Source organism: Zea mays, chromosome 8 (assembly GCF_902167145.1).
Source record: "Zea mays cultivar B73 chromosome 8, Zm-B73-REFERENCE-NAM-5.0, whole genome shotgun sequence".
Taxonomy (NCBI): domain Eukaryota; kingdom Viridiplantae; phylum Streptophyta; class Magnoliopsida; order Poales; family Poaceae; genus Zea; species Zea mays.
The window spans coordinates 25,127,475-25,144,109 of record NC_050103.1 but is presented as its reverse complement, the minus strand read 5'-3'; positions in this window follow the sequence as shown (position 1 = coordinate 25,144,109).

Below are 16,635 nucleotides of genomic sequence, written 5' to 3'. Positions count from 1 at the left end.
GTCGGGCGAGGCGGAGGTCGTCCGCAAAGGTCGAGTCCGAGCCCCTGGGGTTGGGCGAAGCGGAGTTCGTCGTCTTCCGGGGCCTTAGCCCGAGTCCGAGCCCTGGGTCGGGCGGAGCGGAGTTCGCCGTCTTCCGGGGCTTAGCCCGAGTCCGAGCCCTGGGTCGGGCGGAGCGGAGTTCGCCGTCTTCCGGGGCTTTAGCCCGAGTCCGAGCCCTGGGTCGGGCGAAGCGGAGTTCGCCGTCTTCCGGGGCTTAGCCCGAGTCCGAGCCCTGGGTCGGGCGGAGCGGAGTTCGCCGTCTTCCGGGGCCTTAGCCCGAGTCCGAGCCCTGGGTCGGGTGAAGCGGAGTTCGTCGTCTTCCGGGGCTTAGCCCGAGTCCGAGCCCTGGGTCGGGCGGAGCGGAGTTCGCCGTCTTCCGGGGCTTAGCCCGAGTCCGAGCCCTGGGTCGGGCGGAGCGGAGTTCGCCGTCTTCCGGGGCTTTAGCCCGAGTCCGAGCCCTGGGTCGAGCGGAGCGGAGTTCGCTGTCTTCCGGGGCTGAGCCCGAGTCCGAGCCCTGGGTCGGGCGGAGCGGAGTTCGCCGTCTTCCGGGGCTCAGCCCGAGTCCGAGCCCTGGGTCGGGCGGAGCTTCCTATGGTGCCTTTGGCAGGGCCTGGCTTCCTTTGCGTTAAATGCTCCTGCGACTTGGCCGGTCGGTGCGGCGATTCAGTCAGGGTTGCTTCTTAATGAAGGCAAGGCCTCGGGCAAGCCGGAGATGTGTCCGCCGTTGAAGGGGGGCCTCGGGCGAGACGGAAACCCCTTCGGGGTCGGCTGCCCTTGCCCGAGGCTAGGCTCGGGCGAGGCGTGATCGAGTCGCTCGTATGGACTGATCCCTGACTTAATCGCACCCATCAGGCCTCTGTAGCTTTATGCTGATGGGGGTTACCAGCTGAGAATTAGGCGTCTTGAGGGTACCCCTAATTATGGTCCCCGACAGTAGCCCCCGAGCCTCGAAGGGAGTGTTAGCACTCGCTTGGAGGCTTTCGTCGCACTTTTTTGCAAGGGGACCAGCCTTTCTCGGTTGCATTTGGTTCCGGTGGGTGCGCGCGAGCGCACCCGCCGGGTGTAGCCCCCGAGGCCTCGGAGGAGTGGTTTCACTCCTTCGAGGTCTTAATGCCTTGTGTAATGCTTCGGCTGGTCTGGTTGTTCCCTCATGCGAGCTGGCCGTAGCCCGGGTGTACGGTCGGGGCCCAAGTTCTCGGGCTGGTATGTTGACGCTGTCAACGGTTCGGCCGGAGCCGGGTTTGCGAGAGCAGCCCCAAGCCTCTGCACAGGGCGAGAGGGCGATCAGGGACAGACTCGGCTTTTTTACATACGCCCCTATGTCGCCTTTCCGCAAGGAGGGGGGGAGAGCGCCATGTTACCCTCGATGGGCACCGAACATGGTGTCTCCGGTGAGCTGCAAGCGGGTAATCCGAGTGGACGTCCGTGCCCCGTTCGTTAGGGGTCGGCTAGGGGCCCAGAGGCACGCCCAAAAGTACCTGCGGGTGATCTGCCGGACCCGATCCCCTGGCGACGGGGTCCGAGGGCTCGATGCCTCCCTCCGATGGGATTCCGTTACAAGATCGCTCCCGCTGGTCTCGGAAATGTCCTAGGGTACCTCGGGAGCGCAGCCCGAGCCTCGGTTATGTATCGAATGTACCCCTGGTCATCCCTCGCTCGGCGTCTGGGGCGACTGTGAACCCTTCGGGGGCCAGCCTTCGAACCCCTGATCAGTAATGGGCACGGAGCCCGAGTAGCCTGAGGCGGCCGTGGAACCCTTCGGGGGGCCGGCCTTCGAACCTCTGACCAGTAGTGGGTGTAGGGCCCAAGCGATCTGAGGCGGCTGTTGAACCCTTCGGGGGGCCAGCCTTCGAACCCCTAATCAGTAAGGAGGCTCGGAGCCTGGTTCCTTCACGGGGAAGGATCCCTTTCAGGGTATCCCCCTTTCCCGGTCCCTGTTGCAAGAGATAGAGAAAGAGGAAAAAGGGAAAAAGGATACGAAACCGAACGATGCGGCGTACCTTTTTTGGTGCGGTTGTTTCGGCGAAGGCGAAGCGTCGCCCGTTGCTCCTGCCAGAAGCGCCACCTGTCCAGCCGCGGAGTTAATGCGACGGGGCGAGTAGTTGGCAGGGCAGCCGTTGCGCGTGCGCGAGCCGTTCGAGGGACGGATCACGGGCGCGTTGTCTTCACGCCGTGAGAGGGGGCTCTCTCGCTGCCCCCGGATGGGACGTGAGCTTGGCTGTCGACGTGCCCGCTGCTCCCGCGCGTCTGCCACCGTCATCACTGCCGGCCCTCCTTTGGCCGCGTTGGCCGCCGTGTCAGGCTGGCGCCGCTGGGTCGCCTCGAGTCGCAGTATTGGTTCCACAATCGAGGAGGCACGGTGGTGGCGCAGGCGATGCAGTTGCTTGCATGCAGCATCCGGCGCGCCGGTTGCGCGACGCGTGGGCCTGGGCTTCCATGCGGGCGTGTCGGGAGTCGGAGAAGTGCGTCCACTTGGCGCGGTTGCATGCCGCCTGCATGGCTGCCCGCCTCTCTCGCCCGTTGGTCTGGGCAAAGGTGGAGGATCACTTGTAACCGCTGGGCGGTTGCGTGCACCACGCGCGGCAGTTTGGCTTCTTCTGCTCGGAGCCGGTCTGCATGACATGCAGGACCCAGCCCCCGCACCGCAGGGGAGGGCTTTGAAGCGTGTTGGAGAAGACTCAGCCCGTGATGGTTGGGAGCGCAAGCAGGGAGAGTTGCCTTTAAAAGGAGGGCGACCCCTTTCGTAAGGCGACCATGTCTTCTTCCTCCCTCATGCGCCGCATCTTTCCACCTTCCAAGCCCCCGGATGGGGGATGCCCGCCGTCTTTTCGCCTCATCGTTGGTGGAACGCAACTCCGTGGGAGTTGGTACCTTTCAGCCATCGTTCGGCTTCAAGGATTTTCATCAGCCAGCCCGGCTGCACCCCTCCACCGGCGGTCACCCAGGATGGTGACCTCCGGCTTGATGGTGGGGGAAAATGAACCGGGCTGCAGCCTCTGCCCCTCCCTCAGCCTCAAGGATTTTCATCACCAGGGCTGGGGAGGGGAGTATGCCGAGTTGAGGTCGGCCCCCGCGTGGGTGGCAGCCCGCTCCTTCACTCAGTGACTGGAGGGAGGAGCGGTTGTCGTCCGCGGCGCTGGCATCTGCAGCGTGCCTGGCTTTCGGACGCGAGCGGCTTCGGAGCCGCTCGCGGCGCCGACGTCTGCCACGGCAGCTGGAAGAGGTTCTTCCGCCGGCGTGATAGCCAAGGTTGGCCACGGACTGACCCCCAACTCTACGGCCTTCTGCCCGTCCTTGCCTCTCGAGTTTTAGGGCTTGGGCGGGGGCCTCCTGGCAGCAGCATCCGCCCTGAGGTCATCACTGCTGCTGTTCGGCCCCCCGGGGCAGAAGTCTTCATCGTCGCCGCTGCTGGGGCGGGCGACGACGAGCCGCTCGTCGGTCTTCTGTCGCTCCGCAGGCCTACCCCCATGGAGTGGGGTTGTTCGTACCCGCGGAGGAGGGAACCGGAGTTCCGTTTTGTAATGGCACTTCGAATGCCAGGGTTTTTGTTCATTACGGCTTTCGGAGCCTGAACATGTATGTAACGTCGGCACGGAGCCGTGTTTTTCTTCATCTTTGAGCGCTAAGACTCGTCTGTTGATTATCTGAGCCGCTTCACCAAGCATGAGTCGCCCCGTGTCAAGGTGACGAGTGAGGTATCCGTATCCCGGAGGCGTAGGAGTTCCTCGGCTCGGTCGGCCTTGCTGTCCGAGGCTCCTCTAGCTCAGTTAAAGGGACCCCTCGGCCGCTCTTCGATGAGCCGAGGCCAGGGGTAGCGATATCAGTATGAACAGAGGCGGAGTCGGCTCGAAAATGAAACCTGGTCGGCCGGAGCCTAGCCGGGTTATCTGTCAGCGGGACCGATGTCGGAGTTGATCGGCCGAGGCCTCGGACCGGGCTGGCGCCCTTGGGAGATGGATTGGCCGAGGCCCCGGGGGTAACCGGCCGAGCTGCCTGCTCGGGCCGGATTCCCGGAGGAGTCCCTGGCAGCGATTGCCCGAGCGTGGTGATGACGTCGTCCTTCGGAGCGGAGAACCTCGAACCGCGTCGCCGTCCGAGGCTAGGTCGGGCCTCGCCGGAGGTGTCGTTGATGCCAAGGGTGTTGCTGCCCTCTTCCATCGTCAAGACCCGAGCCTGCAGGGTCAGAGTGTCTTGTAGCGTGTGCCTTCTGCAGCCGCCGAGGCCAGGACACACACCCTCGCTGCATTGTAAAGTTGCGTCTCCTTTCCTCTCGTTTCGAGTATCTGGACTTTTTGTCGGTAACAGGGATGTTTGTGCGAGCGAGAGTTGCCTCTCACGGAAGGTGATGAGTGAGGTATCCGTATCCCAGAGGCATGGGAGTCCCTCGGCTCGGTCGGCCTTGCCGCTTACGCGTACTTTCACCCGTCCATGAGGCCCTGTCACCGACTCAGTCGAGAAGGCTCGAAGGATTGCTTCGGCAGAAGGGCTTCCGAACGTAAAGACTTGTTCGATCCGCGGAGCCACTTTATCCGAACGCGAGTTACTTATCGCAGAAGGTGATGAGTGAGGTATCCGTATCCCAGAGGCGTAGGAGTCCCTCGGCTCGGTCAGCCTTGGCTGCTTACGTGTACTCCGTCGTTTCCAGGACCCACTTTTCGAAGTAGTCAAAAAGCACGGAAGATATTCTGGCAGAAGAGATCTCTTTTCGAAGAAAATTTCGACGCAGAGGGGGTTTCCCCCCTTTTTAGCCCCCGAGGGAGGGTCGGGCTTTGCCGAGGCGAGGCCGACCCTTCCTTGTTGACTAAACTTTGCGTGGGTGCGAGGTATATGCACAACTTGAAAACATCTTAAGGGTAAAAGCGACGTAGCTGTTGGATGTTCCAAGCGTTGTCGTAGACCTCGCCTTGGCTGTTGGCCAGCTTGTACGTTCCGGGCTTCAGAACTTTGGCGATGACGAATGGCCCCTCCCAGGGGGCGTGAGCTTGTGCCTCCCTCGGGCGTCTTGCCGCAGCCGAAGCACCAGGTCGCCCACCTGGAGGTCTCGGGGTCGGACCCCTCGGGCGTGGTATCGTCGCAGGGACTGCTGATACCGCGCCGAGTGTAGTAAGGCCCTGTCCCGAGCCTCTTCCAGCTGGTCCAGCGAGTCTTCTCGCCTAGCTTGGTTGTTTTGATCGTCGTAGGCCCTCGTCCTCGGGGAGCCGTATTCCAGGTCAGTGGGCAAGATGGCCTCGGCCCCGTAGACCAGGAAGAACGGCGTGAAACCCGTGGCCCGGCTCGGCGTTGTCCTCAGGCTCCAGACCACCGAGGGGAGTTCCTTCATCCATCGCTTGCCGAACTTGTTGAGGTCGTTGTAAATCCGAGGCTTGAGCCCCTGTAGAATCATGCCGTTGGCACGCTCTACTTGTCCATTCGACATGGGATGGGCTACGGCGGCTGATAGTCGCCTAGAGGGGGGGTGAATAGGGCGAAACTGAAATTTACAAATATAACCACAACTACAAGCCGGGTTAGCGTTAGAAATATAAACGAGTCCGAGAGAGAGGGCGCAAAAACAAATCCCAAGCGAATAAGCAAGTGAGACACGGAGATTTGTTTTACCGAGGTTCGGTTCTTGCAAACCTACTCCCCGTTGAGGAGGCCACAAAGGCCGGGTCTCTTTCAACCCTTCCCTCTCTCAAACGGTCCCTCGGACCGAGTGAGCTTCTCTTCTCAAATCAAAGCCGGGAACAAAACTTCCCCGCAAGGGCCACCACACAATTGGTGCCTCTTGCCTTGATTACAATGGAGTTGTGATCTCAAGAACAAGTGAGAAAGAAAAGAAGCAATCCAAGCGCAAGAGCTCAAATGAACACGGCAAATCACTCTCACTAGTCACTAGGGCTTTGTGTGGAATTGGAGAGGATTTGATCTCTTTAGTGTGTCTAGAATTGAATGCTAGAGCTCTTGTAGTAGTTGGGAAGTGGAAAACTTGGATGCAATGAATGGTGGGGTGGTTGGGGTATTTATAGCCCCAACCACCAAACTTGACCGTTGGCTGGAGGCGTCTGCTCGATGGCGCACCGGACAGTCCGGTGCACACCGGACAGTCCGGTGCCCCTGCCACGTCATCACTGCCGTTGGATTCTGACCGTTGGAGCTTCTGACTTGTGGGCCCGCCTGGGTGTCCGGTGCACACCGGACATGTACTGTTTGATGTCCGGTGCACCGGTATGGGCATGTCTGACGTCTGCGCGCGCTGTGCGCGCATTAAATGCACCGCAGGGAGCCGTTGGCGCCGAAAAGAGTCGTTGCTCCGCTGGTACACCGGACAGTCCGGTGCACACCGGACAGTCCGGTGAATTTTAGCGGAGCGGCTGCCACGCGAACCCGAGGCTGGCGAGTTCCGGAGACCGCGCTTCCTTGGAGCACCGGACATGTCCGGTGCACACCGGACAGTCCGGTGAATTATAGCGCGCCGGCTTCCGAGAAATCCCGAGAGTGAAGAGTTTGAGTCTGAGTCCCCTGGTGCACCGGACAGGTACTGTTCATTGTCCGGTGGCACACCGGACAGTCCGGTGCGCCAGACCAGGGGTGCCCTCGGTTGCCCCTTTGCTCCTTTATTGAATCCAACACTTGGTCTTTTTATTGGCTGAGTGTGAATCTTTTACACCTGTATAATCTATACACTTGGGCAAACTAGTTAGTCCAAAGATTTGTGTTGGGCAATTCAATCACCAAAATTATTTAGGAACTAGGTGTAAGCCTAATTCCCTTTCAATCTCCCCCTTTTTGGTGATTGATGCCAACACAAACCAAAGCAAACAGAGATGTGCATAATTGAACTAGTTTGCATAATGTAAGTGTAAAGGTTGCTTGGAATTGAGCCAATATAACTACTTACAAGATATGCATGGAATGTTTCTTTCTTATTTAGTATTTTGGACCACTCTTGCACCACATGTTTTGTTTTTGCAAAATTTTTGGAAATTCATTTCAAAGATCTTTTGCAAATAGTCAAAGGTAAATGAATAAGAGTTTGCAAAGCATTTTCAAGATTTGAAATTTTCTCCCCCTGTTTCAAATGCTTTTCCTTTGACTAAACAAAACCCCCCCTAAAAGAGATCCACCTCTTAGTGTTCAAGAGGTTTTGATATACCATTTTTGAAATACTACTTTCTCCCCCTTTTGAACACAATAGGATACCAAATGATAAATACTTTTGGAAAGCACTTAAGTTTTTGAATTTGGTGGTGGTGGTGCGGTCCTTTTGCTTTGGGCTCATTTCTCCCCCTTTTTGGCATGAATCGCCAAAAACGGAATCATTAGAGCCCTCGAAGTAATTTCTTCCCCTTTGGTCATAAGTGAACGAGTTAAGATTATACCAAAGACGAAATCCGGTCCTTTTGCTTTGGGCTCATTTCTCCCCCAAAGACAAGGTCCTTTACTTGGAGCAATGGCGAAGGATGAGTTACGGAGTGGAAGCCTTTGTCTTCGCCGAAGACTCCAATTCCCTTTCAATATACCTGTGACTTGGTTTGAAATAGACTTGAAAACACATTAGTCATAGCATATAAAAGGGATATGATCAAAGGTATTCAAATGAGTTATGTGTGCAAGCTAGCAAAAGAAATTTCTAGAATCAAGAATATTGAGCTCATGCCTAAGTTTGGTAAAAGTTTGTTCATCAAGAGGCTTGGTAAAGATATCGGCTAATTGATCTTTAGTGTTAATGTAAGAAATCTCGATATCCCCCTTTTGTTGGTGATCCCTAAGAAAATGATACCGAATGGCTATGTGCTTAGTGCGGCTATGCTCGACGAGATTGTCGGCCATTTTGATTGCACTCTCATTATCACATAGCAAAGGGACTTTGGTTAATTTGTAACCGTAATCCCGCAGGGTTTGCCTCATCCAAAGCAATTGCGCGCAACAATGTCCTGCGGCAATGTACTCGGCTTCGGCGGTGGAAAGAGCGACCGAATTTTGCTTCTTTGAAGCCCAAGACACCAAGGATCTTCCCAAGAACTGGCAAGTCCCCGATGTGCTCTTCCTATTAATCTTACACCCCGCCCAGTCGGCATCCGAATAGCCAAGTAAATCAAATGTGGATCCCCGAGGGTACCAAAGCCCAAACTTAGGAGTATAAGCCAAATATCTCAAGATTCGTTTTATGGCCGTAAGGTGGGATTCCTTAGGGTCGGATTGGAATCTTGCACACATGCAAACGGAAAGCATAATGTCCGGTCGAGATGCACATAAATAAAGCAATGAACCAATCATCGACCGGTATACCTTTTGATCCACGGACTTACCTCCCGTGTCAAGGTCGAGATGCCCATTAGTCCCCATGGGTGTTTTGATGGGTTTGGCATCCTTCATCCCAAACTTAGCAAGAATGTCTTGAGTGTACTTCGTTTGGCTAATGAAGGTGCCTTCTTGGAGTTGCTTCACTTGAAATCCTAAGAAATACTTCAACTCCCCCATCATAGACATCTCGAATTTCTGTGTCATGATCCTACTAAACTCTTCACATGTAGACTCGTTAGTAGACCCAAATATAATATCATCAACATAAATTTGGCATACAAACAAGTCATTTTCAAGAGTTTTAGTAAAGAGTGTAGGATCGGCCTTGCCGACTTTGAAGCAATTAGCAATAAGGAAATCTCTTAGGCATTCATACCATGCTCTTGGGGCTTGCTTGAGCCCATAAAGCGCCTTAGAGAGCCTATAAACATGGTTAGGATGCTCACTGTCTTCAAAGCCGGGAGGTTGCTCAACATAGACCTCTTCCTTGATCGGTCCATTGAGGAAGGCACTTTTCACGTCCATTTGATAAAGCTTAAAGCCATGGTAAGTAGCATAGGCTAATAATATGCGAATTGACTCAAGCCTAGCTACGGGTGCATAGGTTTCACCGAAATCCAAACCTTCGACTTGGGAGTATCCTTTGGCCACAAGTCGTGCTTTGTTCCTTGTCACCACACCATGCTCATCTTGCTTGTTGCGGAAGACCCATTTGGCTCCTACAACATTTTGGTTAGGACGTGGAACCAAATGCCATACCTCATTTCTAGTGAAGTTGTTGAGCTCCTCTTGCATTGCCACCACCCAATCCGAATCTTGAAGTGCTTCCTCTACCCTGTGTGGCTCAATAGAGGAAACAAAAGAGTAATGTTCACAAAAATGAGCAACACGAGATCTAGTGGTTACCCCCTTATGAATATCGCCGAGGATGGTGTCGACGGGGTGATCTCGTTGGATTGCTTGGTGGACTCTTGGGTGTGGCGGTCTTGGTTCTTCCTCATCCTCCTTCTCTTGATTATTTTCATCTCCCCCTTGATCATTTCCATTATCTTGAGGTGGCTTATCTTCTTGATTTTGCCCTTCATCAACTTGAGCCTCATCCTCATTTTGAGTTGGTGGAGATGCTTGCATGGAGGAGGATGGTTGATCTTGTGCATTTGGAGGCTCTTCGGATTCCTTAGGACACACATCCCCAATGGACATGTTCCTTAGCGCGATGCATGGAGCCTCTTCATTACCTATCTCATCAAGATCAACTTGCTCTACTTGAGAGCCGTTAGTTTCATCAAACACAACGTCACATGAGACTTCAACTAGTCCAGTGGACTTGTTAAAGACCCTATATGCCCTTGTGTTTGAGTCATAACCAAGTAAAAAGCCTTCTACAGTTTTAGGAGCAAATTTAGATTTTCTACCTCTTTTAACAAGAATAAAGCATTTGCTACCAAAAACTCTAAAATATGAAATGTTGGGCTTTTTACCGGTTAGGAGTTCATATGATGTCTTCTTGAGGATTCAGTGAAGATATAACCGGTTGATGGCGTAGCAGGCGGTGTTGACCGCTTCGGCCCAAAACCGGTCCGGTGTCTTGTACTCATCAAGCATGGTTCTTGCCATGTCCAATAGAGTTCGATTCTTCCTCTCCACTACACCATTTTGTTGTGGAGTGTAGGGAGAAGAGAACTCATGCTTGATGCCCTCCTCCTCAAGGAAGCCTTCAATTTGAGAGTTCTTGAACTCCGTCCCGTTGTCGCTTCTAATTTTCTTGATCCTCAAGCCGAACTCATTTTGAGCCCGTCTCAAGAATCCCTTTAAGGTCTCTTGGGTTTGAGATTTTTCCTACAAAAAGAATACCCAAGTGAAGCGAGAATAATCATCCACTATTACAAGACAATACTTATTCCCGCCGATGCTTATGTAAGCAATCGGGCCGAATAGATCCATGTGGAGTAGCTCAAGCGGCCTGTCGGTCGTCATGATGTTCTTGTGTGGATGATGGACTCCAACTTGCTTTCCCGCCTGGCATGCGCTACAAATCCTGTCTTTCTCAAAATGAACATTTGTTAATCCTAAAATGTGTTCTCCCTTTAGAAGCTTATGAAGATTCTTCATCCCAACATGGGCTAGTCGGCGATGCCAGAGCCAACCCATGTTAGTCTTAGCAATTAAGCAAGTGTCGAGTTCAGCTCTATCAAAATCTACCAAGTATAGCTGACCCTCTAACACTCCCTTAAATGCTATTGAATCATCACTTCTTCTAAAGACAGTGACACCTACATCAGTGAATAGACAGTTGTAGCCCATTTGACATAATTGGGAAACAGAAAGCAAGTTGTAATCTAAGGAATCAACAAGAAAAACATTGGAAATAGAATGGTCAGAAGATATAGCAATTTTACCCAAGCCTTTGACCAAACCTTGATTTCCATCCCCGAATGTGATAGCTCGTTGGGGATCTTGGTTTTTCTCATATGAGGAGAACATTCTTTTCTCCCCAGTCATATGGTTTGTGCACCCGCTGTCGAGTATCCAACTTGAGCCCCCGGATGCATAAACCTACAAAACAATTTTAGTTCTTGACTTTAGGTACCCAAACGGTTTTGGGTCCTTTGGCATTAGACACAAGAACTTTGGGTACCCAAACACAAGTCTTGGAACCCTTGTGTTTGCCCCCAACAAATTTGGCAACTACCTTGCCGGATTTGCTAGTAAGCACATAAGATGCATCAAAAGTTTTAAATGAAATGGCATGATCATTTGATGCATTAGGAATTTTCTTCTTAGGCAACTTAGCATGGGTTGGTTGCCTAGAACTAGATGTCTCACCCTTATACATATAAGCATGATTAGGGCCAGAGTGAGACTTCCTAGAATGAATCTTTCTAATTTTGCTCTCAGGATAGCCGGCAGGGTACAAAATGTAACCCTCGTTATCCTGAGGCATGGGAGCCTTGCCCTTAACAAAGTTAGATAAGTTCTTTGGAGGGGCATTAAGTTTGACATTGTCTCCCCTTTGGAAGCCAATGCCATCCTTGATGCCAGGGCGTCTCCCATTATAGAGCATACTTCTAGCAAATTTAAATTTTTCATTTTCTAAGTTATGTTCGGCAATTTTAGCATCTAGTTTTGCTATATGATCATTTTGTTGTTTAATTAAAGCCATATGATCATGAATAGCATCAATATCAATATTTCTACATCTAGTACAAATAGTGACATGCTCAATGGTAGATGTAGATGGTTTGCAAGAATTAAGTTCAACAATCTTAGCACGAAGTATATCATTCTTATCTCTAAGATCGGCAATTGTAATTTTGCAAACATCAAAATCTTTAGCCTTAGCAATCAAATTTTCATTCTCTAATCTAAGGCTAGCAAGAGAAATGTTTAATTCTTCAATCCTAGCAAGCAAATCATCATTATTATCTCTAGGATTGGGAATTGAAACATTACAAACATGAGAATCAACCTTAGCACTTAAAATAGCATTTTCATTTCTAAGGTTGTCAATCATCTCACGACAAGTGCTTAGCTCACTAGATAATTTTTCACATTTCTCAATTTCAAGAGCATAAGCCTTCTTAACCTTAACATGTTTTTTGTTTTCTTTAATTAGACAATCCTCTTGGGAATCCAAAAGGTCATCCTTTTCATGAATAGCACTAACCAATTCATTCAATTTTTCCTTTTGAGCTACGTTAAGGTTGGCAAAAAGGGAACGCAAATTATCTTCCTCATCACTAGCATTGTCATCACTAGAGGATTCATATTTAGTGGAGGATTTAGATTTAACCTTCTTTTTGCCGTCCTTTGCCATGAGGCACTTGTGGCCGACGTTGGGGAAGAGAAGCCCCTTGGTGACGGCGATGTTGGCGGCGTCCTCGTCGTCGGAGGAGTCGCTTGAGCTCTCGTCGGAGTCCCACTCGCGACAAACATGGGCATCGCCGCCCTTCTTCTTGTAATACTTCTTCTTCTCCTTTCTTCTCCCCTTCTTGTCGTCGCCTCGGTCACTGTCACTAGATATAGGACATTTAGCAATAAAATGACCGGGCTTACCACACTTGTAGCAAACCTTCTTGGAGCGGGACTTGTAATCCTTCCCCCTCCTTTGCTTGAGGATTTGGCGGAAGCTCTTGATGACGAGCGCCATTTCCTCATTGTCGAGCTTGGAGGCGTCTATGGGTTGTCGACTTGGTGTAGACTCCTCCTTCTTCTCATCCGTTGCCTTGAATGCAACGGGTTGAGCTTCGGATGTGGTGGCATCATCAAGCTCGTTGATCTTCCTCGAGCCTTCGATCATGCACTCAAAACTTACAAAATTCCCGATAACTTCCTCGGGGGTCATTTTAGTATATCTAGGATTACCACGAATTAATTGAACTTGAGTAGGGTTAAGGAAAATAAGTGATCTTAGAATAACCTTAACCACCTCGTGGTCATCCCACTTTACGCTCCCGAGGTTGCGCGCTTGGTTCACCAAGGTCTTGAGCCGATTGTACATGTGTTGTGGCTCCTCCCCTTTGCGAAGCCGGAACCGACCGAGCTCCCCCTCAATCGTTTCCCGCTTGGTGATCTTGGTGAGCTCATCACCTTCATGCGCGATTTTGAGTAAATCCCAAATCTCCTTGGCGCTCTTCAACCCTTGTACTTTGTTATACTCCTCTCTACTTAGAGAGGCGAGGAGTATTGTTGTAGCTTGAGAGTTGAAGTGCTCGATTTGGGCCACCTCATCCTCATCATAATCCTCATCCCCTACGGATGGTACCTGCGCACCAAACTCAACAACATCCCATATGCTTTTGTGGAGCGAGGTTAGATGAAATCGCATTAAATCGCTCCACCTAGCGTAATCTTCACCATCAAAAGTTGGTGGTTTGCCTAATGGGACGGAAAGTAAAGGTGTATGTTTGGAAATGCGAGGGTAGCGTAGGGGGATCTTACTATACTTCTTGCGCTCTTGGCGCTTAGAAGTGACGGAGGGCGCATCGGAGTCGGAGGTCGATGTTGATGAAGTGTCGGTCTCGTAGTAGACCACCTTCCTCATCCTTTTGTGCTTGTCTCCTCTCCGATGCGGCTTGTGAGAAGAAGATTTTTCCTTCTTCTCTTTGTGGTGAGAAGAGGAGGACTTTTTCTCCTTCCGTTTGGAGGAGTCCTTCTTCTTCTCCTTCCTCTTGGTGCGGGACTCTTCCGATGAAGTGCTCCCGTGGCTTGTAGTGGGCTTTTCGCCGGTCTCCATCTCCTTCTTGGCGTGATCTCCCGACATCACTTCGAGCGGTTAGGCTCTAATGAAGCACCGAGCTCTGATACCAATTGATAGTCGCCTAGAGGGGGGGTGAATAGGGCGAAACTGAAATTTACAAATATAACCACAACTACAAGCCGGGTTAGCGTTAGAAATATAAACGAGTCCGAGAGAGAGGGCGCAAAAACAAATCCCAAGCGAATAAGCAAGTGAGACACAGAGATTTGTTTTACCGAGGTTCGGTTCTTGCAAACCTACTCCCCGTTGAGGAGGCCACAAAGGCCGGGTCTCTTTCAACCCTTCCCTCTCTCAAACGGTCCCTCGGACCGAGTGAGCTTCTCTTCTCAAATCAAAGCCGGGAACAAAACTTCCCCGCAAGGGCCACCACACAATTGGTGCCTCTTGCCTTGATTACAATGGAGTTGTGATCTCAAGAACAAGTGAGAAAGAAAAGAAGCAATCCAAGCGCAAGAGCTCAAATGAACACGGCAAATCACTCTCACTAGTCACTAGGGCTTTGTGTGGAATTGGAGAGGATTTGATCTCTTTAGTGTGTCTAGAATTGAATGCTAGAGCTCTTGTAGTAGTTGGGAAGTGGAAAACTTGGATGCAATGAATGGTGGGGTGGTTGGGGTATTTATAGCCCCAACCACCAAACTTGACCGTTGGCTAGAGGCGTCTGCTCGATGGCGCACCGGACAGTCCGGTGCACACCGGACAGTCCGGTGCCCCTGCCACGTCATCACTGCCGTTGGATTCTGACCGTTGGAGCTTCTGACTTGTGGGCCCGCCTGGGTGTCCGGTGCACACCGGACATGTACTGTTTGATGTCCGGTGCACCGGTATGGGCATGTCTGACGTCTGCGCGCGCTGTGCGCGCATTAAATGCACCACAGGGAGCCGTTGGCGCCGAAAAGAGCCGTTGCTCCGCTGGTACACCGGACAGTCCGGTGCACACCGGACAGTCCGGTGAATTTTAGCGGAGCGGCTGCCACGCGAACCCGAGGCTGGCGAGTTCCGGAGACCGCGCTTCCTTGGAGCACCGGACATGTCCGGTGCACACCGGACAGTCCGGTGAATTATAGCGCGCCGGCTTCCGAGAAATCCCGAGAGTGAAGAGTTTGAGTCTGAGTCCCCTGGTGCACCGGACAGGTACTGTTCATTGTCCGGTGGCACACCGGACAGTCCGGTGCGCCAGACCAGGGGTGCCCTCGGTTGCCCCTTTGCTCCTTTATTGAATCCAACACTTGGTCTTTTTATTGGCTGAGTGTGAATCTTTTACACCTGTATAATCTATACACTTGGGCAAACTAGTTAGTCCAAAGATTTGTGTTGGGCAATTCAATCACCAAAATTATTTAGGAACTAGGTGTAAGCCTAATTCCCTTTCAGCGGCCCAGTCCACCCGGATGTGGTGATCCTCGCAAAAATCCAAGAATTTTTTGCCAGTGAACTGGGTGCCGTTGTCGGTGATGATGGAGTTCGGGACCCCGAAGCGATGGATGATGTTGGTGAAGAACGCCACCGCCTGCTCGGACCTGATGCTGTTCAGGGGTCGGACCTCGATCCACTTGGAGAATTTGTCGACGGCGACTAGCAGGTGCGTGTAGCCCCCGGGTGCCTTCTGCAAGGGACCGACGAGGTCCAGACCCCATACAACAAAGGGCCAGGTGATGGGTATTGTTTGCAGAGCCTGAGCGGGCAGGTGGGTCCGCTTCGCATAGAATTGACACCCTTCGCAGGTGCGGACAATTCTAGTGGCGTCGGCCACCGCCGTTGGCCAGTAGAAGCCTTGCCGGAAAGCATTCCCGACGAGGGCTCGAGGCGCTGCGTGATGGCCGCAAGCCCCCGAGTGTATCTCTTGCAGAAGTTCCTGACCTTCGGCGATGGAGATGCATCGCTGGAGGATGCCCGAGGGGCTGCGGTGGTAGAGCTCCTTCTCATCGCCCAGCAAGACGAACGACTTGGCGCGTCACGCTACCCGCCGAGCCTCGGCTTGGTCGAGGGGTAGCTCTCCTTGGCGGAGATATTGCAGGTACGGGGTTTGCCAGTCTCTGTCAGGCGTGGCCCCGCTCTGCTCTTCCTCGATGCGCAGCGCCTCGCCCTCGGGGGCCGAGGGTACCTCGGGCTGAACCGAGGACGCCTCGGGCTGAACCGAGGACGCCTCGGGCTGGACCGAGGGTACCTCGGGCTGGACCGAGGGTGCCTCGGGCTCGGGCGTGTCGTTGATCTTAACGGAGGGTTGGTGCAGATCCCGGGAGAAGACGTCCGGGGGAACCGTCGTTCGCCCCGAGGCTATTTTTGCCAGCTCGTCCGCAGTCTCGTTGTAGCGCCGAGCGATGTGGTTAAGTTCGAGCCCGTAGAACTTGTCTTCCAGGCGCCGAACCTCATCGCAGTAGGCCTCCATCTTCGGGTCGCGGCAGTGGGAGTTCTTCATGACTTGGTCGATGACGAGCTGCGAGTCGCCGCGAGCGTCGAGGCGTCGGACCCCTAGCTCGATGGCGATTCGCAATCCGTTGATCAGAGCTTCGTACTCAGCCACATTGTTGGACGCCGGGAAATGGAGGCGTAGCACGTAGCGTAGGTGTTTCCCGAGGGGTGAGATGAAGAGCAGGCCCGCGCCGGCTCCCGTCTTCATCAGCGACCCATCGAAAAACATGGTCCAGAGCTCCGGTTGGATCGGAGCCGTCGGTAGCTGGGTGTCGACCCATTCGGCTACGAAGTCCGCCAATACCTGGGACTTGGTGGCCTTCCGAGGCGCGAACGAGATGGTCTCGCCCATGATTTCCACCGCCCACTTCGCAATCCTGCCCGAGGCCTCTCGGCACTGGATGATCTCCCCCAGGGGGAAGGATGACACCACAGTTACCGGGTGAGACTCGAAGTAGTGTCGCAACTTCCGCCTCGTCAGGATCACTGCATACAGTAGCTTCTGAACTTGTGGGTAGCGGATCTTGGTTTCGGACAGTACCTCTTTGACGAAGTAAACTGGCCTCTGAACGGGCAATGCATGCCCCTCTTCTTGCCTCTCGACCACAATCGCGGCGCTAACCACCTAAGTGGTCGCG